Raw genomic sequence first — 25,275 nt, 5'->3', positions numbered from 1 at the left:
GTACGCCTCTCATTTCTCCGAACGATGAATGGGGAACTTGGACTGCTCTCTTCGCTACTGGGGCTCTTGGTCTCTGGTATGATCATCGCTCATAGTTTACAGATCGATTTGTGGAAGAGAAGAAGAAGAGGGTAACAATGTCATTTGTTATCTTTAATTAAACACGTGGGGGTTAAATTTTAACCATAGTTAACAATTCCGTCATTACAGTTAACAATCGAAATGTCTTAAGTATGGATCTACCGATATTTATAAGACGAAGGTTTTTAAAGACAAAAGAAATTAAACCAGGTATTTTTTGGGAAATTTAATAACTAGAGGAATTAAACCGCCAAAAAAAAATTAGATGACGTATTTTTTGGGTTTTTTCCCTTTTTAATAAAAGGGAAGTACACAACATAGTTTTTGTAGACTTTATATTTTTAATAAATGGTTACAAATGGTTACAAATAGGTTATAGATAGGTTATAGATTAATCCATATATTAATATTAATTGGTTACACCTAAATATTAGGGATATTCCAAATTGATAATTGATATATTAATGGTAACAAATAAATTCGTGGATATTCCAAACTGTATTTTCGGAAGATTTTAGTCTTATATCACGTTGTTTTCAAAGATTTTTAAACACATTATTACAAATTTATTTTCTACAGATTTTATCGATAGACCACAACGTTTAACCAAAGATAGATTACGAAATTGATAGATTGATTGGTTACAAGTTAAATAGTGGGTTACAAGATAGATTACAAAATAAAATTTAACCAGTGTTATAACACGGGTACTTATCTAGAAACAGTAACAATATAAAACTTACAAAATAAGTGTCTTTTTCAAGCCTTCAAATTTTTTTTAAATTTTAGCCTTCAAATTTATTTTATATAAAAATTACAATATAAATAAAATGAATTTCAACCCGTGCTCTAGCACGGGTCTTAATCTAGTTTATGTGTTATTTGAGTAAGTCGAAAATCTCAACGTGTTAGTCTAGTAATAATCCTACTTTTATGTAATATTCTAGGTAATTTCCTTATGAAATGCTGATGTTTAAAAAAATAAACTAAACACTATACAATCTTTATAAATTTGGTGAATTTGAGATCACTACCGTACCATTCAAAAAGATCTAGACAGACCATCTTCATCAGTCATTCACTGGAAGTGTTTTAAATATAAAAATAATAAAGTTTGTATGAATCTGTGTCTATCCAAAGAGATTTGCATTCATCCGGTTTTTCACGTTTCTCTCCTCAAGCAACGCCTTGGCAGTGACACACCAACCGCAGGAGCACTTCCTCCACTCCGTGCGAATGGAATTTTGAAGCTGCGTCCAGCTCATGTTCTCTAGCAACGCCACACACAACAAGGTCAACATCGTTTACACGAAGCTCTTGTTCTATGGCAAGGCCTTTAGGAGGACGAAGCTACTTTGGAAGATGCCGCACAGTTGCAGAAGAGTTTTCCAAGCCTGAAGCTTGAGGACAAGGTTCTCAATTACGGGGGGAGTATTGATGAATGCCAAAGTGACGAAGAAGACATTGAGCCTTCTATTGGGCCGCCACCGAGAAGACAGTCCACAAGGGCTAGGAGGCCCAACACAAAGTATTTAGATTAAAGAGACTTAGTCTCTGCGTTTTTTACAGTTCTGCAAATAAGTTGATTTGGTCTCCCTACTTGTTAGCAACCATGTTCACACCTTTCCATGATTTCCAGTATTGTAGGAGTGGTGATCCCTCAATCACATTGTAATTTGTTTTCCTTATTTAAGAAATAGAAAAGCCAAAAAGAGGCAATACCAATTGCCCAAATCATAAGTCTTGTATTTTCTTCTGCTCTGTTCTTATTCTCGATACTAAGGTTGTGGTACGACGAGGTCACAGCTATCAATTGGTATCAGGCCACTTACGTTCTAAAACCAAAAAACAAAAAAAAAAACACACAAATTTTTTTCCTCACCAACTTGCAATCATTCCATCTGCACGTCGAAACACAAAAAAGGAGGTCGCCACCTTACCTCTGGAGGAGCCGATGGCCACGACAAAGGAGTGATTGGACGATTTGGAAACGAACCTCGGTACGATGCAGGATGAACTCCAACTGTTAAAGATACTTTTAACATGAACCCCAAAATCTTAAACATCTATATTAATCACATAATAGAATCATAAAGAGGGTTAAAGTAATACCTCCACTCATTGTAGAAATGATGCTTCCTTGAATAGTTTCTTCTTCTTCAATGGCTTGAAGGCTTGAAAAGAAACTCTTAGATGATCTTTAGGTGGAAGATAAGGTTTCTCTCCCCTTTCCTATAAACTCTTTTCTTTATGTGTTGTTTTTGTTCTTATGATGATTTGTGATGGAGCAAACCATCTATTTATAGGTGGGAAGAGGACCTTACTCCTCATTAGGGTTTTGTCTCATGATTTAATCTCAACCATCCATCATAGTAGAGATGAAGACAATGGTGACATGTGTGATAACAAGTGTCTAGTATTGCTTCAAACACAACATGCAACTTCACACTTGTCCTCTTATAAGCTTTAGCATGACATGTAGCTTAATACTTGTCCTTATAAGCATAAGCTTTACATGTAGCTTAACACATGTCCTTTTGGTTTCCAAATGATTAAAATATAACAAACCCAATTAAATAACCTACTAACTATAAGACCACATACATGGGTAAGAAATAATTATTTTCTTATTATTTTCTTACATTCTCCCACTTGGTCGTTAGTATAATGGTTTTATTCGGGAATCATAAGGCCGGCATAATATGTTATATTTTTCATTTGGTCTTTCATAAGTGTCTTAGCTAATCTTGTAATCAATGAGAGTCATGGCGGTCACACATCATTTTGCAACATGATTCCTTCCATGTACTACTACATTGACTACTTTTCATAGCTAGACCATAAACATTATTCCATAAGTAGGAGTTATCTTTAATGGTCTCTTTGATGTCTTTTAAGACGTATTCTGTTATCAATAATTCCAATAAACAATAATGTGTGCGCACGTTGGAAACAGAATAGAAGATGTAAAAGTCATAAGAGAGCTCTTATAAATGTCAAACATAGGCTAAAACATTATCAGACAACATAATTAAGTGCTATCCTCCAGACCCATACTTTCTGCATGCTTCATAAATGTCTTTGGAGGTAATGCTTTCGTAAATATGTCTGCGACCATTAGCTCAGTGCCTATGTGTTCAATGACAAACTTTTCTCTTTTAACATCTTGCTTTAATGATAGATATTTGAGTTCCATATGCTTGGCTCCTTTAGATATCCTATCATGCTTAGAGAAGAAGATTGCGGCTTGATTGTCACAGTAAAGAGTTAGAGGTTTGTCAACAAAATTCAAAACCCCAAACTCTGACACAAAATTCCGCAACCATGTTCCTTGAATAGAAGCCTCATAACATGCTACATACTCAGCCTCCATGGTGGATGTATAAATCAATTCTGATTTTTGGCTTTTCCATGAAATGGCACCTCCACCAAGGAGATACACATAGCCGAGAGTACAATGCCTCGAATTTTCACATCCACCAAAATCTGAGTCTGAAAATCCAACCATCTGTGGATGTGTTGATTTTCGATATGTCAACATGTAGTTTCTTGTTCCCTTTAGGTATCTCAAAACTTTCTTCGCAGCTTTCCAATGAGCAAGTCCTGGGTTACTCTGAAATCTACCCAACATTCCGACTGCATGGCTAATATCAGGTCGAGTGCAGACCTGTGCGTACATTAAACTTCCCACAAGAGATGCATAAGGGTACTTTTGCATTTCATTATATTCCAATTCATTCTGCGGACATTGCTTAAGATTAAGCTTGTCACCCTTTTGCATAGGAACATTATTAGAAGAACACATCATCATGCCAAATCTCTCAAGAACTTTATCAATATATGCTTTCTGAGACAATCCTAAAATTCCTAGTGATCTATCACGGAATATTTCAATTCCTATCACATAGGATGCCTCACCCATATCTTTCATATCAAAGTTCTTAGAGAGATAACTCTTAGTCTCATGTAGTAGACCAAGATCATTACTGGCTAATAAGATGTCATCAACATACAGAACCAAAAATATGAACTTACTCCCACTGATCTTGAGGTATATACATGGATCTACAATGTTTTCTTTGAAACCGAATTTCGTGATGGTTTCATCAAACTTTAGATACCATTGCCTCGAAGCTTGTTTCAGTCCATATATTGATTTCTTCAATTTGCAAACCATATCTTCCTGACCTTCGATTATGAAGCCTTCAGGTTGGCGCATATAGACATCTTCTTGCAAGTCTCCATTAAGAAAGGCAGTTTTCACATCCATTTGATGTAACTCGAGATCATACTGAGCTACTAACGCCATGATAATTCTGAGAGAGTCTTTTCTAGACACAGGTGAAAAAGTCTCACTATAATTGATGCCTTCCTTTTGACTAAACCCTTTGGCTACAAGTCTGGCTTTATATCGTTCTACATTGCCATTACAGTCGAGTTTGGTCTTAAAGATCCACTTACACCCGACTGCTTTGTGTCCATCAGGCAATGGAACGATGTCCCAAACTTCATTCTTAACCATCGAGTCTATTTCATCTCTACTGGCATCAATCCATTTATCAGAATTAACATCCTTCATGGCTTGTGAATAAGAAACCGGATCTTTAATGTTTTCTTCTCCAGATTCTATTTGATAAATCACAAAGTCATCGGAAATAGCAGATCTCCTCGTACGGGTTGATCTTCTTAATGCTGGTTCCTCTTGTGCTTCATGATCATTATTGGCAAGATTTTCATCATGGAGTGTGTGATCATTCAATGGGGTTTCCTCATTGTTTAACGGTTCAACAATGCTAGGAACCCCAACATTCAGAACTAAGGGTAAAGGAATAGCAACCCTAGTTTCCTGAATGGTTATATCACAAACTTTATCACTCCCACTAATCTCACCATTCTCAAAAAATCTGGCATTATTGGTTTCTACTATTCTCGTACTATGGGATGGACAATAAAATCTATATCCTTTATACTTCTCAGGGTAACCTATAAAGAAACCACTGATCGTCCTGAAGTCTAATTTCTTTTCATGTGGATTGTATATTCTTACTTCAGCTGGACACCCCCAAACTTGGAGGTGTGACAGACTAGGTTTCCAGCCTTTCCACAGTTCAAAAGGGGTCTTTGAAACTGCTTTGCTAGGAACCCTATTCAAAATATAGACCGCAATACGTAATGCGTCCATCCACAAGGATATAGGTAGGTTAGCATGACTCATCATGGATCTAACCATTTCCATATAAGTACGATTACGCCTTTCAGCTACACCATTCTGCCATGGAGAACCAGGCATTGTGTACTGCGCAACAATTCCTAATTTTTGAAGGAGTATGGCAAATGGTCCAGGATGTTGTCCTGTTTCATTATATCTGCCATAAAATTCACCACCTCTATCTGACCGTATGATTTTCACCTTTCTATCTAATTGCCTCTCAACTTCATTAACGAATGCTTGTACAGCATCCACAGATTGAGATTTTTCATGCAATAAATAGAGATAACAATAACGTGAATAATCATCGATAAAAGTGATGAAGTACTTTTCACCTCCAAAAGTTGGAACGTCAAATGGTCCACAAATATCTGTATGTATGATTTCAAGAAGCTGTGTACTTCTTGTGGCTCCTTTCTTAGTGTGTTTAGTTTGCTTACCTTTAATGCAATCTATACACATTTTCTTATTGGTAAAATCAAGATTCGGAATTACTCCATCTTTTACCAATCTTTTAATTCTTTCATAAGAAATATGTCCTAATCTTTTATGCCACAAGAAATATGAGTCATCAGTACATGTTTTATTTTTAAGTCTACTTTCAGAATACAAGGAGAGATGTGTCTCATAAGGTTGATCAGCCAGTTTTAACATATAAAGACCATCAACTAATATTCCAGAACCAATTCGTTTAGAGTTCAGAAATATATGAAAACAACCATCTCCTTGAGTAGATTTAAAACCAGCCAAATCAAGTTTGCTTACAGAAACTAAATTACGGGAAATAGATGGAACATAAAGAGTCTGATATAAATCTAGACAAAATCCACCATCTAAAATGAGACGATAGGTGCCAACAGCTTCAACTGGTGCCTTGTCTCGATTTCCCATCAGTATGTAGTTTTCACTTGAATTTATGGTCTGGATCGTAAGGAATCCCTGTACGGAATTCGTTACATGTACATTAGCACCGCTATCAATCCACCAAGTTTTGGAAGAAACATAAGTAAGATTAGATTCGAAAAAGCTTACGGAACCCATAGGATTACCTTTCTTTTCGAACCATTCTCTTCGTTTATGGCAATCTTTCTGAAAGTGTCCAACCTTTTTACAAAAGTTGCACCTATAATCTTTCTTTGCCTTTTTCTTCGGATTAACTTGATCGGAATCGTTCATTGTGGGTTGTGCTCTTTGATGGCTCTTTTTATGCCTAAACCCAACTTTAGGTCCAGCTCCTTGAACATGATGGGAAACTTTAATTCCTTCACGACCAAGTCTAGCCTCCTCTTGGACTAGTTTATTAGCCAATTCATTAGATGTCCACCTTTCATCAATTGCATTATAATTGATCTGAAAGGGTCCATACTGAGGAGGTAGTGAATTTAGGATAAATTGGACAAGAAATGAATCGTCCACACTCATTCCTAAATTCTTTAATTTAGCCGCAAGGTTGGTCATTTCAATGCAATGTTCATGCATAGACCTTGTCCCATCATACTTAATGGTTGTAAGATCTGCCATAAGTTTCCCTGCAAGGGATTTGTCTGCAGTCTTAAACCGTTCTTCTATAGCTGCTAGATAATCTATAGCTTTATCTGCATCTGGAAGGGAAGTTTTGATATTGCTAGCTATGGTCATTTTTAAGAACATCAGGCTTAATCTGTTCGCTTTCTCCCAAGCTTTATGGAGAGCCTTTTCTTCCTCAGTACTAATTATAGTTAAGGGATCTGGCTCTTCTTCACGAAGTGCCAAATCCATATCTAGTACTCCTAATGTGAACTCAACTTTCTCTTTCCATTCTGAGAAGTTGGTTCCAGTGAGGATCGGAACAGTAGAGATCATAGATGGCAAATTAGCAGGAAATGATGCTGCGATTTAGAGATATAACAAGCTTTAATTGAGGTTCAAAATTTAAACAACACATTAACAAAAATTATTGAATGCATATGACTTCAAATTATAATGCTCCTGTGGGTAGTCATTATAATATATCCTAATGTCATAGCTTTCAGAATTTTTTTTTCTTTAATGATGTATCAGATTAATTAAGCTATCTGTGGATATACTTAATTAACTCATGTACAAACATTCTAATAAATTATTGATCATGTTTTATGTCAATAGCCTACCTGTGGGTAGCTAATTAATACATAAACATATCAAAATTTAAATATTTTGGTTTTCTATGTGCATATCATTATATGATAAAAACCATTATGGTTATATCAATTTCTTAATTATGCACATTAAGATAAACCAATCTTTTATACTTATATATATATATATATATATATATATATATATATATATATATATTAATTTTAACATATATTGTAACTTGAAACTTAAATCATACAAAATTCAAGTGTACAAACATCATAACTTAAAGCCTTAATTTTCAGTTCATTAAACCATAAATCTATTATTCTTAATGGATTAATTAGATGTTCATAACCATAAGCTCTGATACCACATGTTAAAGATACTTTTAACATGAACCCCAAAATCTTAAACATCTATATTAATCACATAATAGAATCATAAAGAGGGTTAAAGTAATACCTCCACTCATTGTAGAAATGATGCTTCCTTGAATAGTTTCTTCTTCTTCAATGGCTTGAAGGCTTGAAAAGAAACTCTTAGATGATCTTTAGGTGGAAGATAAGGTTTCTCTCCCCTTTCCTATAAACTCTTTTCTTTATGTGTTGTTTTTGTTCTTATGGTGATTTGTGATGGAGCAAACCATCTATTTATAGGTGGGAAGAGGACCTTACTCCTCATTAGGGTTTTGTCTCATGATTTAATCTCAACCATCCATCATAGTAGAGATGAAGACAATGGTGACATGTGTGATAACAAGTGTCTAGTATTGCTTCAAACACAACATGCAACTTCACACTTGTCCTCTTATAAGCTTTAGCATGACATGTAGCTTAATACTTGTCCTTATAAGCATAAGCTTTACATGTAGCTTAACACATGTTCTTTTGGTTCCCAAATGATTAAAATATAACAAACCCAATTAAATAACCTACTAACTATAAGACCACATACATGGGTAAGAAATAATTATTTTCTTATTATTTTCTTACACCAACGACTTACAACCGAGGTGACTGACAAGTTCCACACCGTCGAGAATTCTCTTCACCGTATTGTGGAAGACAACCGTCAGGTAGCGGCGGAGAGCAGAGAAGCCATCAACCGCCTAATGGCCACACTTAACAACAACCGTGACGGTGCTATACAGGGTCCTCGTGAGATCCGTCGGATGGAGAATACTCCACCACCCCTTGCTCGCCACGTCAAACTGGAACTTCCTCGTTTTACTGGGTCTGACACGTCCGAGTGGATCACAAAAGCTAAGCAATATTTCGCCTATCAAGAGATACCCACAAACCAACAGGTCCAACTCGCTTCCTACCATCTCACTGGTGAGGCCAACGAGTGGTGGCAAGCAACATCCGCACGTCTAGGCACTAATGTCTATGATACCCCATGGGAGGTGTTCGAATCGGAACTTTGGAAACGCTTCGGTCCTATGCGGGGCCCCTACTTTCACGAGGCATTGTCAAAAATCCAACAAACCGGTTCGTTGCGTGAGTATCAAAGGGAGTTCGAACGCTTACAAAATCGTGTCACCAACTGGTCGGAAGAAGCACTGGTGGGCACATTTCTCGGCGGCTTAAACAGGGCTATTGCGGCCCAATCCGTATGTTCTCCCCGACAACACTTCAGGAGGTTTTCAATTTGGCACAATTAAGTGACGACCATTTACAGGCGCAGAAGAAGACATTCAATCCTCGCCCATATACACATGGTTTGCTCCCTTCTGCGACGACGCAATGGTCACCGCCGAACCCTACAATACAACGCTCTTCTGAAAATCGACAGGCACAATCAACACCACCCAAACGGCTGACGTGGGAAGAAATGAAACACAAACGCAGCCTTGGCCTTTGTTTTAGCTGCGATGAGCGCTACAGTCCGGGCCACAAATGTCGGACATCTCAGCTTTTACTCATGGTGGGTGAAGATGATGACTCGGAGGAGGCAGAAGAAGAGTTCCACGAGGCAATCGAACCGGAGATAACAGCACACGCTTTGACCGGGTGGGATTCACCCCACTATTCGGGTTCACGCCATGATCAACAATCAACGCCTGGTCGCTCTCGTCGACAGTGGCTCTACGCACAACTTCATCAGTGAGCGCGTGGCTAACAAACTCAATTTGAAATCGACACCAACGACACCGTTTAATGTCAAAGTAGCGGATGGACACCCACTCCGCTGCAAGGGCGCATACCGGAAGGTCTCCCTCGCGCTGGGTTCCACGACTTTCGTCCTTGATTTGTTTGTCCTTCCCCTCACCGGACTCGATGTCGTTCTCCGAATACAGTGATTGGAGCAGCTAGGTCCGACAGTTTGCGATTGGAAGGCTAAAACTATGCAATTCTGGTGGCTGGTCACGAACATACTCTTACTGAGCTGAGGCCCAACAATATTTGCCAAGCTTGTCCAGATGAGTTTTCTAGAGAATTGCGCAAGGGCCAGGCCTGTTTTACAGTCAGTGCCCAACATGATGTCATCATCGACGACACCGTTTCTTCCCTACCGGAGGATTTACAACGACTTCTCCATAACTTTGTCGGCGTTTTCTCTACTCCGACACAGCTTCCGTCTAAACGTGAGATTGAACATCGTATCGTACTAAAGGAAGGATCGGATCCTATCAATGTCTGTCCCTATCGATATGCCCACTTCCAAAAAGATGAAATCGAGCGTCAAGTGACAGAGATGCGAATAGGTTGTATTTGCTTTCTTGTTCTAGTGGAATCGAAATATGGACGTGGTCCCCGGGAGTAGGAAAAACCGAACCTCGTTAACAAAGTTCTTGTGTTCTTTACTTTCTGCACTTTATTATTGCCTCATCCACATTTACATAAGACACCAAGGTGAGTATGACCGATGCGAATGCTCTTAGAGACACATCTATATTTATTTATTCTAGATGCTTATTGTTATTGCTATACCTTCTGTGATCTGACGGATCCCTTGTGCTTAAGAACTTAATTTTTTTCATCAAATTCTTTTACAATACACCAATATATTTCCAATGTGCATGCATGCTTAGTTCTTAATATATAGTTTTTATACGTATTTACATATAAGTAGCTAAGCAACTAGTAACTTATTAGTGACAAGGGTGTGACTTATCTACTTATCTCATGTAGCACAAAGAAAGGATCTAGATTCTAGATTTAAAACAACCATGATACTAAAAAAGAGAATTTATGAAGGGTTATTAGAAAACTTATCTTGATTTGTGCCATATTGGCCGTGTTTGCGTTGAAGCTTCCGAGCCGAAGTGAATTTTTTTATTTTTTTGATCCTCTTTTTTCTGATGCAGAACAAACTTCAGTTTGATCTCCATGGAAAGACTAGTCTTGTTAGCGTGGATGTTGGACCCTTCCGTAATATCTTCAACAACAGTCCATATATAATGACTAATTGAATGTTGGAATGACCATGATCACTGTTCTAATAAGAGAACATTGCTCTAATATACAAGAATCTGCATCAGTTTTTAGAATACAGATTCTCTCGTGATTTCATGTTGTTTTGCAATGCTTGCATAGTTGCATTATTGCTAAACCATTGTTGCTTACGATTGTATGAATATATGAAGCTGCAGCAAATAGTTATTAACTTGATACGTGTTTTAATGAAATTAACCATCACACGTAATAAAAGTGATACTTATCTTTTTTTGGTGAATTTTGTTCTTCAAAGATTCTTCCTTAAAATTTATTTATCTTTTTTAAAAATATTTGCCTCCCAATATTGTAGGGTGTCTGAGTTCTAGTATATTACTAATATACTAATGTGATAAAGTCCCACATCGGAAGAAACAAACTTTTCTTTCTTGGATAAATAAGTTAAGCTTTCTACGTTAGTACGTCGAGCTGAGTAACGTTGGCTTGTGATCCGACTGGAGACAACAAAGGTGTTGGAACAATGGGTCGATCTCATTGCGCCGGGTTCGGGTTTGGCTTTCTACTGGCCTGCCCATTCTAAGTCGGGAGTTGCGATTTTGGTCCCGTCCACCTCCCGCTTTCGACGGTGGAAGGATTACAGGCCGGAGCCTTCCGAGTCCACTATGACTCAATAAGCCGACTCCAACTGGACCATCATTTTTTTGCAACCAAATCACATTACAGACACAAATAATTCATTTCTTGTTTATGAATCAAGCTTAGTTGTATGTAACCAAACCATATATATTCAGTGGAGAATAAGAAAGTGACCATTATTTTTTTATCTTTGAATCTCTAGTGTACACTACAAGAAATTTGACTATTGATAGCATAAAAGGATAGCGTTTTTGATGTTTATGCTATTTTTGAGTGAACCGTATATTAAAGATAGCGTTTGGTTATTTGTAAACGCTATCTATGGTTAACAGCGGGAATTAAAGATAGCGTTTGGCCCATTCTAAGTCGGGAGTTGCGATTTTGGTCCCGTCCACCTCCCGCTTTCGACGGTGGAAGGATTACAGGCCGGAGCCTTCCGAGTCCACTATGACTCAATAAGCCGACTCCAACTGGACCATCATTTTTTTGCAACCAAATCACATTACAGACACAAATAATTCATTTCTTGTTTATGAATCAAGCTTAGTTGTATGTAACCAAACCATATATATTCAGTGGAGAATAAGAAAGTGACCATTATTTTTTTATCTTTGAATCTCTAGTGTACACTACAAGAAATTTGACTATTGATAGCATAAAAGGATAGCGTTTTTGATGTTTATGCTATTTTTGAGTGAACCGTATATTAAAGATAGCGTTTGGTTATTTGTAAACGCTATCTATGGTTAACAGCGGGAATTAAAATTTGACGCGGGCCAAAATTTGGTTCCTAAAAATTTGTAAACGCTATTGAAATTAAAAGGGGGAAAAAATTCGTCATTTCCTAAGGCAAAAAAATAGATCTAAGGCAAAAAGAGTTTTCATTTTTCTCTCTTTCTCGATTTTTCCTCTCAATCGACTTCTCAGTCTCTCAAACTCTCAAACTCTCAAACTCTCAAACTCTCAAACTCTCAAACTCTCAATCGACTTCTCGACTTTTCCTCTCAATCGATTTCTCTGGCTCTCAATCGATTTCTCAGTTTCTATTTCTTTCTTCCTCAACTCGGTTTCTCTTTCTCGATTTCTCAGGCTCTCAATTGATTTCTCAGTCTCTAGCTATTTCTCTCTTCCTGAACTCGGTTTCTCTCTCTCTCGCAACTCGATTTCTTTGTCTCGGAACTCCATCTCTCTCTCTCTCAACTCGATTTCACGGTGGAAACCCTAATCAAGGAGTACACTCGATTCTCACACTCAGATTAGCCGGGTGGGTAATTTTATCTTTGCTTGTTCTCTGATTTGTTGATTTTTTGATAGGGTCTTGTTGGACGATGAGTTCACTCTGATTCTCACACTCGATTCTCTGGTTTTAAATTTGAGTGTATGTGGAGCTGAGTTACGGTCTTGTTGGACGATGGATAAGTCATGGGTTTGGCTACCACGGTATGACATTATTTCCGGTTTTTTCATTGCACAGAAGTCTTGTTTTCATAGAAAGCTTCAGTATTTCAGAAATACAGTGTTTTAGCTTTTCTATGTATATGTTTGGTCTTGAAATTCGTTTTTAACAGAGATATGCTATTGAACTTTTTAATGTTTGTTGCTTACAGGGCTAGCCTTGAGTATGGGATAGGAGCTAGAAATTTTGTGAATGCAGCAACAACAAGTTTGGGTAATCCTAGTTCTATGCTATGTCCCTGCACACATTGCCGGAATTTGTCTCATCAAGGAACAGAGACTATGTTTGATCATCTACTGATTAGGGGAATGGATGAGAAATACAAGAGGAATTCGTGTTGGAGCATTCATGGTGATAAGAAAATTGCTCAGCCAGATGAAGATCCAAGCTCTGAGTTTGAAGCTTATGATTTGATTAGAACAGCCTTCTTTGATAGTGATTCAAAGCCCAGTAGCCATAGTGAAGATCAGAATGATGATGTTGATAGTGTAGAAGAATCTGAGTTTAGAAAGAAGCTACAAGATGCGGAAACTCCTTTGTATTCAATCTGTCCCAACTACACCAAGATATCTGCAATCATGGGGCTTTACAGGATTAAAGTGAAGAGCGGTATGTCGGAGAACTTTTTTGATCAGTTGCTCAAAATGGTTCATGAAATGCTTCCTAAGGACAATGTGTTACCGAGATCAACAGATGAGATGAAGAAGTTTCTGAAAATTTTTGGGTTTGGATATGACAAGATACATGCATGCAAGAACGATTGTATCCTATACAGGAAGCAATATGCAGATATTGAAACCTGTCCAAGATGTGGTATCTCCAGATGGGACAGGGATATGAATACCGGTGAAGAGAATAAGGGGATTCCAGCAAAGGTTCTAAGGTATTTTCCAATTAAAGATAGATTTAGGAGGATGTTTAGATCCAAAAGAATGGCTGAAGACTTGAGGTGGCATTTTAATAATGCAAGTACAGATGGTACAATGAAGCATCCAGTTGATTCATTAACTTGGGCCAATGCGAATGATAAATGGCCTGAGTTTGCTGCTGAACCAAGAAACCTCCGCCTAGGCCTTTCCACTGATGGGATGAATCCTTTTGCCATCTAGAATACGAAGTATAGCACATGGCCAATATTATTAGTGAACTACAACATGCATCCGACATTGTGTATGAAGGCTGAGAACATGATGCTCACTCTTTTGATCCCTGGGCCAACTGCACCGAGCAATAACATTGATGTCTTCCTAGCTCCATTGATAGATGATCTGAAGGATTTGTGGCATGAAGGTATTTTAGTTTATGACTCTTTCATGAAGGAGAATTTCACACTTAGAGCAATGTTGATGTGGAGTATAACTGATTATCCAGCATTAGGATCATTGTAAGGATGTAAAGTCAAAGGGATATAGGCATGTATTGTTTGTGGAAAAGATACGCCTTCTAGATGGTTAAAATTTAGCCGTAAGCATGTGTATTTGGGCAACAGAAAGAGGCTCAGACCTGATCATCCATACAGAAGAAGAAAGAAATGGTTTGATAATACAGTAGAGAAAGGAAGTGCAAGAAGAGTTGAAACTGGAGTAGAAATCTGTGAGATGCTTAAGGATTTCAGAAATGATTTTGGTAAATGTATAGAGAAAAAAGGGAAAAGGAAAAGAAAAGGTATAAGTGAAGATGCAGAACCATCGAATGATGAATCTGATGAAGACGATGGTAGATGGAGGTGGAAGAAAAGGTCCATCCTGTTTGAGTTACCTTACTGGAAGGTATATAGATTCAAATTTCAATATAAAGTTGCATATCATATATATATTGAACTAATTCTGATTTGAGTTACCTTACTGGAAGGTATATAGATTCAAATTTCAATATAAAGTTGCATATCATATATATATTGAACTTCAAATTTCAATATATATTGCATATCATCGGTAAAATTTTGATTTTGGTTGATTTTTATGAAACTGTATTATTATCATTCCCTGTTCTGATATATATTTGTTTATGACTGACTTAGGTACATGACATGGTCATCATCTACGATTGTAATGTGGAGGAGGATGAGATAGTTGCTGAGGGTCATATATGGTCTACTGATCCAAACGAAGTGATCAATGATATTCGTATTGGTTCAAATGCTGCAGTGGTGAAGGTTGATAAGGTGGTTAAGAAAGATGCTTATTTGTGGAGACCAACTACTGAAAATTACTTGATGGAGCATGTACTTCAAGATTATATTGCCTGGCCAATTAACAAGATCAATACTCAACCTTCAAGAGAAGCATCACCAAAAGCATCATCACCTAAGGTATAATTTCCAGTGACTGAATTTTAAGTTAGTCAAATGTTATATAATGATCTTGAGTTGATCTTTAATTTTGTTCTAAGTGGTAGAGTATAAGCTGCAGCGTCGGTAACAGCTCAACAAATGGAAAGAAGACTTGCATGTTGTTGGACTGTGAAAACTCAGGAGAGATCGTTGCAGAAGGTATAGTCATGTCAGCCAATCCAGAAGACACAGTCCACTGTAAACCCTTAGGACCTAATGCTAGCAAGGTATGGGTTAAAATTATAAAGATTGGAACAGCCAAAGTATGGAGACCAAGTGCGGAAGTGGAATGTGTTGCTGATGCTTTAGGTACAACAGTGGCATGGCCTACTGATAAGATTGTAGGGTCTTGAGTTCAACACAGTTGTGTTAGAAACAAACTAGGGCCTTAGCTTGGAACTTGAACAATTGTGTGGTGTTTATGTTTGGCTAACTAGTTTATAAGTTTATTGAACTATTGTGTGGATTATGTTGGTTAGTTGGATTGAAAACCTAATGTTATTTTATAAAAGTTTTCTTCTTCACTTCATTTTGTCGTAAATCAGGAATCCAAACAAATAGCATAAAAAGAATGCTACAAAAAGTAATATAAAAATGTAAATAGTCTAAAAATAACGAAATATAATCGCTATTGTATACACTTAAATATGGCGGTTATAAAAACGTTATAGTTTTTGTCAACATTCAATAGCTCGCTAAAAACGTTATTGTTTATCAACATTCAATAGCGCGCTGAAAACGTTATTGTATATCAACATTCAATAGCACGATAAAAACGTTATCTAAAGTGTCAGACTTTTTATCGCGGGCGATGACATAGCGTTTACCAAACCGCTATCGTATGATACGGTAGCGTTTTTCAGGCGCTATCAATAGTCAAATTTCTTGTAGTGGTACATATATAGTCAGTGGTGAAGAACTTGAACGAAGTTAAGAAAATCTTCATTTCCAGTGACGATCTCGTTGGCTTCACCCATCTGCGGCAATCCCCAATCGAAGAAGTAAAGCAAATTCAACAATGCCAACTCAACAAGCATGATTCCCATTGTCATCCCTGGACATATTCTCCTACCAGATCCAAATGGTATGAGCTCAAAGTTTAACTGTCGAGAAACCTGTCAGGGTTAAACTCATCTGGCTCCTCCCATAGTTTTGGATCACGAGCAATCGCATAGGCATTGATAATGATCTGTGTTTTCGCAGGAATGTCGTAGCCTTGGATCTTGACATGAGACAATGTCTCTCTTGGAAGCAAGAGTGGAGCTGATGGATGTAACCTGAATATCTCCCTGACCATGAGCTTAAAGAAGTGAAGTTGGTTTAAATCTTCTTCTGTTACTCTCTCCTTCTTGTCCCCAAGTGTTGTCCGAATCTCGTCTTGCACCTTTCTTCATGACTTTCGGGTTTCTGATCAGTTCGGTCATTGCCCATACCGCTGTGGCAGCGCTTGCGCCAACTCCTGCTATAAATATGTCCTGTGACATAAAACCAAAAACACAAATGTTAATGTTGCAAGATCATCAAACACTTCGGAGTATATATAAAAACTTGAAAAAAGACTATTATATTTTAGGTTTACGTACCGAGATCATCCCTTTGAGATGATCAGTGGTGAACTGGAAAGCATCTCCATCTTTCTCTTGCTTCTTCATCATATCGATCATCACGTCAATAATATATGACCTCTCTCTTCCAGGCTTGAGATGATGATCGAGAATTTTTTGAAAGAAAGTGTCTAGTTCCGAGAAAAGATTGTTCAACCTCTTGTTCTGACCGGAGATCCGGTCGATGAGCCTACCGATTCTTCCGGGAAAGAAATCAGAGAACAGAGACTCTCCTATGAGCTCATCAGACTTGTGCACAAGATCAACGATATCCTATCTTCATCAACGAAGTCACACTGTCTCATAGAGATTGATCCCGAACCCGATCCTACACACTATGTTTCCGATCAAAGTGAAAAGGGTTTTCTCAAGATTCACCGGAGATCGTTTCGTAGCAAAATCAGAGAGTTTCAAGCTGAAGAGTTCGACCACCGAGAGCTTCCGCATCACTCTCCACTCTTCACCGTAAGGTGCGAACCCGACGTCTTTAAAGTTGTAAAAAGTTGCTCTGGTCCTGCCGTCTTAGGTCGACTACAACACTCAAGAACGTGGATCTTTAGAACTTCCTCTGCTGCTTCTTTCGAAGAGATCACCACCACGGGGACGAATCCGTATTGGAGAAGCACCACTGGTCCGTACTCGTCGGAGAGGTTCCGGCGTTTCCTGGGATGTAGTTCCCGGCGTTGGTGTAAGTTTCTGATGATCGGAAGCGTCTTTGGACCCGGAGGAAGCTTCCATTTCGAAGATTTGAAACTTTTCAAGAAGATTAAGATAAGGGGTAAGAGGCAGAGGAAACAGAGGAAGAGTGACATTTTTTCTTGGCCTTCGTCTTTCTAGAGGTTAATAATATATCCTATTATGTATTCCTTTAAAGGGCAGACCATGATTATTCAACTCATAAGTCACTGTCCGCTGTAGACTTGTAGTGTCACTGTCGATAATAATACACGAAGACTAAGTGAACGAACAAAAGCAAATTATAAACAAAACTCTTTTACTTCCTGTAGTAGTGGTTCGATTGATTACATTAAAGATTGGAATCTTGACTTTGCGGAAATATATAAATCGTTTACCTAAAAAAATCTACAAATTGTAATATTGTATGAACCTTGAAAAAAAAATGTGAACGACTTAGATGATCAAATATTACGTTTGGACTTTTGGACAATTATATGACCATATTGTATTATAGTTATCAGTTATTATCACATATCAAAGTACCATTTTTAGTACGAGATCTACCATTTTATGAAATGTTGTTGATTAAAAAATAAACTAAACACTAGTGTCACTCTTTGTATTCTTTTTTTCCTTTGGCGTTTTCAGATTTGGACTATAAATTTGATGAAATCGAGATCATCACGTCCTAACGCCTCGTTAAATAAGCAAAGATTATACCAGAATTAATAAGAATTTGTTTTGCGACTTTTTACTACGTATAAGTATATATTAATCTAGGTATATGGTACATACATATTACTATATATCAGTTAACTGTGTTCCAGTGGTCTACAATTGAGTTGTGAAATTGCTTTAAGCATGACAATATAAATCTAATCCGCATTTAACAGCTGTGTTTTTTCAATCGTACTTTTTTGGATATTTTCTGAAAGTCCTAATGGATCATTAGAACGGTTATTTATGAAAAGTTACAACTGTTCACTGTAAAGTTGTATTGATTGGAACATTCGTATCTTTTGAAATCTATATATATTTGTCTGTTTGAACTGTTTTCATTTTTTTACCATGACACAAAATCAACAAAAATTTAAATCTTAACGATTTATACATTTTTCAAAATGATTCTCTAGCATTCATTCTTTTAAAAGTCAAGAAATTCTTCTAATTCTTGATTTAACAAAAGATTTTTGGAATGATGAATCTAATTTACATCTTTTAGTTCATTTTAAATATAAAAGTTTAATGACAATACCTCAAGTGTTTTTTCAAGATTTAGATGGATTACATAGTGGGTTTTTGGATTGACATTTCAATATATTTAAACCCAATCCGAATACATGCCACCAAAAGTTGTGTTTTTTCAATCGTACCTTTTGAATAATTTTTTTAAAAAATATTTAAAAAATTTAAATTGTATGTTTTACAAAAAGTTGCGATTGTTCATTGTAACGATTTTTTTGTATAATTGCAACTGCTCATTTTAGAGATGTGTTTATTCGAATATTCGTATCTTTTGAAATCTATTTGTTTAAACTGTTTTCATTTTTTTGCCATGACACAAAATAGTATAAAATTTTAATATCAACAGTTTTTACAGCTTTCTAAATTATTCTCTAGCATTCATTCTTTTAAAAGTAAAGAAACTCTTCCAATTCTTAATTTAACAAAAGATATTTGGAATGATGAATCTAATTTACAACTTTTAGTTAATTTTAAATATAAAAATCTAATGTCTATATATAATAGCAGTCCGAATAAATGCCACCAAAATTTGAGTTTTACAAAAAGTTGCGATTATTCATTGTAACAGTTTTTTTTGGTAAAGTTGCAACTGTTCATTGTAGAGTTGTGTTTATTCGAATATTCGTCTCTTTTAAAATTTAGATATATTTGTCTTTTTGAACTGTTTTCATTTTTTTGCCATGATACAAAATAATATAAAATTTTAATATCAACAGTTTTTAGAGCTTTCTAAATTGTTCTCTAGCAATCATTCCTCCAATTCTTGATTTACCAAAAGATTTTTGGAATGACGAATCTAATTTACAACTTTTAGTTAATTTTAAATATAAAAATTTCATGAAAATACCTAAAGTTTTTTTTTCAAGAGTTTGATGGATTATAAAATGAATTTTTGAATTTGACTTCTCAATATGGTAATAAAGATGTCTTCTATTTAAAAGCAGTTTATATGAGCTATTAGGTGAAATCAAGTGCAGACATAACATTTGCGTTTTTTTGTAGCACCTTTTCATTATATTTTTTTTAATTCAAACCGTTGTATCTGTTCATTGTAAAGTTGTGTCTTTTCACTATATTTTATTTATATCTTTTCATCACAACATTTCGGTCTAACAGGTGTGTTTATTTAAATAGTCATGTCTTTTAGTCCATTTTATGTTAAATCTAAATAATTAAATATCTAATATTCAACGTTATTCTATAAACTAACTAAAATTTTAGAAATGATTATAGCAATAGAGAAATTTAATACAACTTAATATAGAATTTACAGTTGCGCCTATTTTTATCTTAACTTTTTGTTAAAAAAATAGTTTAATATTTAAAAATAAGAATAACAATCTGAATAAATACGAACAACAATTGCGACTTTGCTTAGTATTTTTTTGTAAGAAAATTTTTTTATTCCTTTTTTTAAACTCAAACACTTGTATCTGTTCATTTTAGAGTTGTGTCTTTTCATTATATTTAATTAATATTTTTTCATCACAACTTTTCGTTCTAATAGGTGTGTCTATTTAAATAGTCATGTCTTTTGAACTTTCTATATATTTGTCTTTTCATCAATAACTAACAAATCATTCGTTGAAACAAATTTTCCGTTTTATGTTTAATCTAAATAATTTGAATATTAATATCTAATATTTAACGTTATTCTATAATCTAACTAAAATTTTAGAAATAATTATAGCAATATAGAAATTTAATAAAACTTAATATAAAATTTAAAGTTGTGTTGCATCTATTTATCGTAACTTTTCGTTAAAAATTATTTTAATATTTAAAATTTATACTCCTTCCGTTTCAAAATATAGGATGTTTAAGGTAAATGCACACATATTAAGATAGTTTATTTTTCTTTTTAAAAGTATCATATATATTTAAATTAAAAAATATTCAACCAATCATAAAGAAGACTGTTAAAATAATGATTATAAATCATTAAATATATATTAAAATTTGCATGGATAATTAGAAAACATCTTATATTTTGAAACAAAAAAGAGAGGCCAAAACATCTTATATATTGAAACGGAGGGAGTATTATTTTGTTTTTAATTATAATTATTTAATAGAAAATTATATTTTCTCATTACAACCATTAGTTCAAGGGATTTTTGCCATTTATGCCATATGTTTTGTAATTGTTTTTCAATGTGCCATATTGTCGAAACTTTTCCAAATCTGCCATATTCAGTAAACATGGCAGTATAAGTTTTACCAGATTACCCTCCTTATTACTTTAGTTTGACGGCGGCACGAGGATAGGGGACGGGCGCGTGTTGAGAAGCTGAGCGAGTTGAAAAGGGCGAGTGGTGAGAAGCTGAGCGAGTTTACGCGGCACTCAGGACGTTCTTAAGAATACGTGGACAATTTCCCGAGAATCAATAAAGCTATTGTGGACAAATATAATTATAGACGAAGTGTAAAATTGGTGGACTTTAAGTAATCTTATTTGAAGTTGTGAACCAAACATAAGGTCGTGGACTATATACAATGTAGAGAAGATACAATGTCGATAAAAGTAAGTGACGAATATAATTATAGACGAAGTGTAAAATTGGTGGACTTTAAGTAATCTTATTTGAAGTTGTCAACCAAACATAATTCCGTGGACAAGATACAATGTAGACAAGATACCATGTGGAAAAAAGTAAGTGAATGGTATGAATTACTAATAGACCCTCCAAATTGGCGGGATGAAATGTGTTGTTGAGCGGCCTCATTAGCAACTGACAAGACGTGTAGTTAATGCCTATGGGTTGGATAATAGGGTGTTTGTTGAATAATTTGCAGAGGATCCTGTTCTCTAAAGATTTTGAGAAATTGGACAAAATTTTTTTTACCTGGAAACGAGTTGGAGGTGATTTTTTAGGAGACGACCGTCGTGAGTATTTGTATGGTTGTGGTGGACAAAAATTTGATGGAGAAGCTTTACGTGTTGTCCTACAAGGCAGCCATATAAGTTATAGTCGTCCGCCACAAATGATGGTGGTTGGAGAGATGTATAAGGTTCTCTCAATAAATATCGTGGGACTTATATAAAGGTGTAATTTTTGAAATCTTTTTCATGGTTTTTGGCAGGACTTAGGGTTTAAGACATGGAAGAAACCGTCTGTGCCCTTTGTGGCGAATGGGAATGTTGTGAAACTGGAGAATGGAAGATTTTCCCTGCCCATGGGGAAATGGGAAGTGTCATATGGAATTGCCACATGTTTCCGGGAGTTTGAAACATGCATAAAAAACGTTTTTCATTTAAACAAGGAGTGTAGCGTTGTTTTGACTTTTTGTGATTCTTCAGGTGAAACGGGGCCATTAAGTAATGGAAAAATGCCCCCTGTTTTAGTAAGCAACGATGTGGAGTTGGCGCTATTGAAAAGGAGAAATAGTTAATTTGTAGGGATGAGGTTGTACGTTACAGATAAGGAAGTTGGGGAGGCTGATGTGTGCGGGGTGGAAGAAGAAGGTCTTTCGGATGATGTCCTGATAGCGTATGTGGAGGGATTAGAAGCACAAGAAAAAGGTGAAAGAGTTGACGGTGTAGCTATTGGACAAGAAGGGCTAAAGTCGCACGATAAAGAACAAGAAAGAGCGTCAACTTTGATGGACGACTATATGTCTACAAGGTTGTCGTCCACCACGACATTATTGGAGAATGATGGTGGACAAATCGAAGGTCGTCCAAACAGGCCGATGAGTAATATGATGGTATGTTCTTTGGGGTCCAGCATGAGTAACACTGTCATAGATTTAAGCGTTGACAGGACAGGTGAAATTCATGCATCACAGACCGACTTGTCGACGGAAGACAGCCTGGTAGAAGTGGAAGTTAGGTCATCGAATACATTTACTAATGATGAAGATATGAGGGATGCAGAAGGTTCTGTTTGCGTTTCTGATGATGAGCCAGATTACAATTTTGACGAGTGGAGTGAGAGAATTAACAACGATTATCCACTTGATTGGGATCCTTACTTAAGAACGGATACAGTGGAGGGTGTTGTGCCTGTTGAAGGAGAGACGGAAATAGGAAACAGTGGGTTGAGGATGGGTGATGAATTAGATGTGTTTAGGCAGGGTTTAGGCAATGATCCTCTTTTGGAAGAACACCCAAGAACAGGTAGCCAGGTCAGCATTGGGGATGAGGAGTTTGAGAGAGCTAGATCTTTAATACTTGACGTTCATGACCCCTTGCTGTTGGAAGATTCTCCACCATTTCATGATAATGTCAAAGGTGCTCCACGCCACGAAAGATACATGGACCTTAAAAGAGCAGAAGATTCAATTTATATAGGTCGAATTTTTGAAAGCAAGGGAGCCCTTCGACAAGCACTTTGTGTATATGCCATGAAAAGGCTATTTAAATTTTGAATTTGGAAGTCCGACAAAGGCCGGGTCATTGCAACATGCGTGGACAAGAACTGTGGTTGGCAAGTATTTGCAACCAACCACCCGAATTCGCTAAATGTGGAAATCAAGACTGTATGCTTGAAACATAGCTGTGATGTTTCGTTGAGGTCTAAATATGGGGATAAAGCGACATGAAGGATTTTTTCCGAATTAATACAAGCAAAATTTGCAAACGGGAAGAGAGGTCCACGAGCATGTGATCTACTTGAGATGGTGCTGGCAGAGCAAAACGTTACAATTTCCTATATGAAAGCATGGAACACAAAGGAATTGGCCATGAATGCTGCCCGTGGGAATGAAGAAGAAGGTTATCATTTTTTGGCAACATATTTTCATTTGGTTGAGTCCACGAATCATGGGACTATCTACGATATTCAGACATGCGTTGATAAAAAAGGGAACACTAAGTTTAAATATTTATTTTTTTTGCGTTTGGTGCGTCCATCAGCAGGTTTAAGTATCTGAGAAAAGTTATTGTCATTGACAGCACAGCTATGAAAGGTAAATACAAAGGATGTTTGGTTGCTGCAAGTGGTCAAGATGGGAATATGCAGATCTTCCCCCTCGCTTTTGGAGTAGTCGAAGTGGAGAATGATAGTGGTTGGGTATGGTTTTTTAAACATTTACAACAGTTTGTTCCTGACGAAGAAGATTTGGTATTTGTATCAGACAGACATGCATCCTTTTACTCTGCACTCGGCAAGGTTTATCCACTAGCGCACCATGTCGCATGTGCAGTCCACCTGTTTAGGAATGTGAAGCATAAATTTAAATGCGGTGGACTTGCTAGCATGGTTTCAAAAGCTGCAAGGGCATACACAATAGGTGATTTTGAGTACTGGTGGAAAGAAATTGAGAATCGGAAGCCAGCTTGTGCGATCTATCTTAGAGAAATTGGTTTGTCTCATTGGACTCTTTTTCACTTCTTTGGAAATCGGTACAATGTTATGAGTAGCAACATCTCTGAGTCCCTGAATGCAGCAATGGTTAGGGCGGTGGATTACCCTATTGTTTCGATGGTAGAATTCATAAGGGCTATGTTGATGAGGTGGTTTTGGTGTAGGAGGAGAAAAGCACGTAAAACGAAGAGTCGGTGGATTGTGCTGTATCATCCGCCAGTGATTGGATATATCAAGTTAACGATGGAATCGGTTGTGTGTTTACAGTGGATTTTGAGAATAAAACATATACCTTCAGACGGTTTGACGTGCTCAAGATTCCTTGTTGTCACGCTTTGGCAGCCTCACAAGTTCGGGGAGTTGATAAGTACACGTTGGTTGATGAAATTTATTTTGTAGGTCCGTGGACCAACAAGTACAAGGGTATAATTATGCCAGTCCCTAATGAGAAAGACATGGTTGTCCCAGAAACATGTACGGAGGTTGATGTGAATCCACCAAACACAAAAAGAGGTGGTGGAAGACCACGTAAAAAAAGGATACCATCTCAGGGGGAAGGGCATCACGTAAGTAGTGTAAATTCTCTCTATACTTCAGACTTTGCACTTTTTGTTTACTAGCATGTAACATGTTATAATCATTGTTTAACAGGGCAAGCAAAAAGGAGGAAAGCAGAAGAAAATCCGCAAATGTGGTAGATGTTTCAAAGTTGGCCACAACAGGAAGACATGCTCCACTCTTATATGAAAGGGGTGGCTGTCATTTTAAATAACAATATGTATTTCGGGGGTTTTTAAATTTTGTATGGACCGCCATAACGGTTGTTAGCATATTAAGTTTGGAGGACATCTTACTTTGATCTATAATGTCCACATAAGATACATTGTGGAGGACAAGTTAATTTGATCTCAATTTGTCTACATAAAATCAATTGATAGACAACTTAATTTGATCTTAAGATGTCAACCATTCGTGTGATGGACAACTTAATGTCATATTCATTTCTCTACCATTCGTGTGATGGACAACTTAATGGTATGTTCAGTTGTCTACCTATCAATTGATAGACAGCAATAATAAGATGGACAACTCGTAATAAGTAGATAGACAACATTCATAATGGACATACATATGATAGGACATACATATGTAGATAGACAACATTCATAATGGACATACATATGATAGGAAGTTTTTTTTTGATGGACAAAGACGTAGAAATAGTTT

At 36.5% G+C, this 25,275-nt stretch overlaps 3 pseudogenes across 1 annotated transcript; 2 read left to right on the top strand and 1 right to left on the bottom strand.

Moving 5' to 3' along the window:
- Window positions 1-11,250: 11,250 nt before the first annotated feature.
- LOC147924744 (signal recognition particle RNA) lies at window positions 11,251-11,489 on the top strand (annotated as a pseudogene).
- Window positions 11,490-12,835: 1,346 nt separating this feature from the next.
- Window positions 12,836-15,565, top strand: LOC147924743 (uncharacterized; annotated as a pseudogene).
- Window positions 15,566-15,883: 318 nt separating this feature from the next.
- Window positions 15,884-17,639, bottom strand: LOC104759890 (cytochrome P450 71B28-like; annotated as a pseudogene). The gene is made up of 2 exons (XR_015587317.1): window positions 16,796-17,639; window positions 15,884-16,687 (listed from the first exon to the last, which is right to left on the bottom strand). The product of XR_015587317.1 is annotated as a cytochrome P450 71B28-like (transcript).
- Between the last annotated feature and the right edge of the window lie 7,636 nt (window positions 17,640-25,275).

Source organism: Camelina sativa, chromosome 17 (assembly GCF_030686135.1).
Source record: "Camelina sativa cultivar CO46 ecotype springtype chromosome 17, ASM3068613v1".
In the NCBI taxonomy this organism is placed as follows: Eukaryota; Viridiplantae; Streptophyta; class Magnoliopsida; order Brassicales; family Brassicaceae; genus Camelina; species Camelina sativa.
This window is presented reverse-complemented; position numbering and strand designations above follow the sequence as displayed.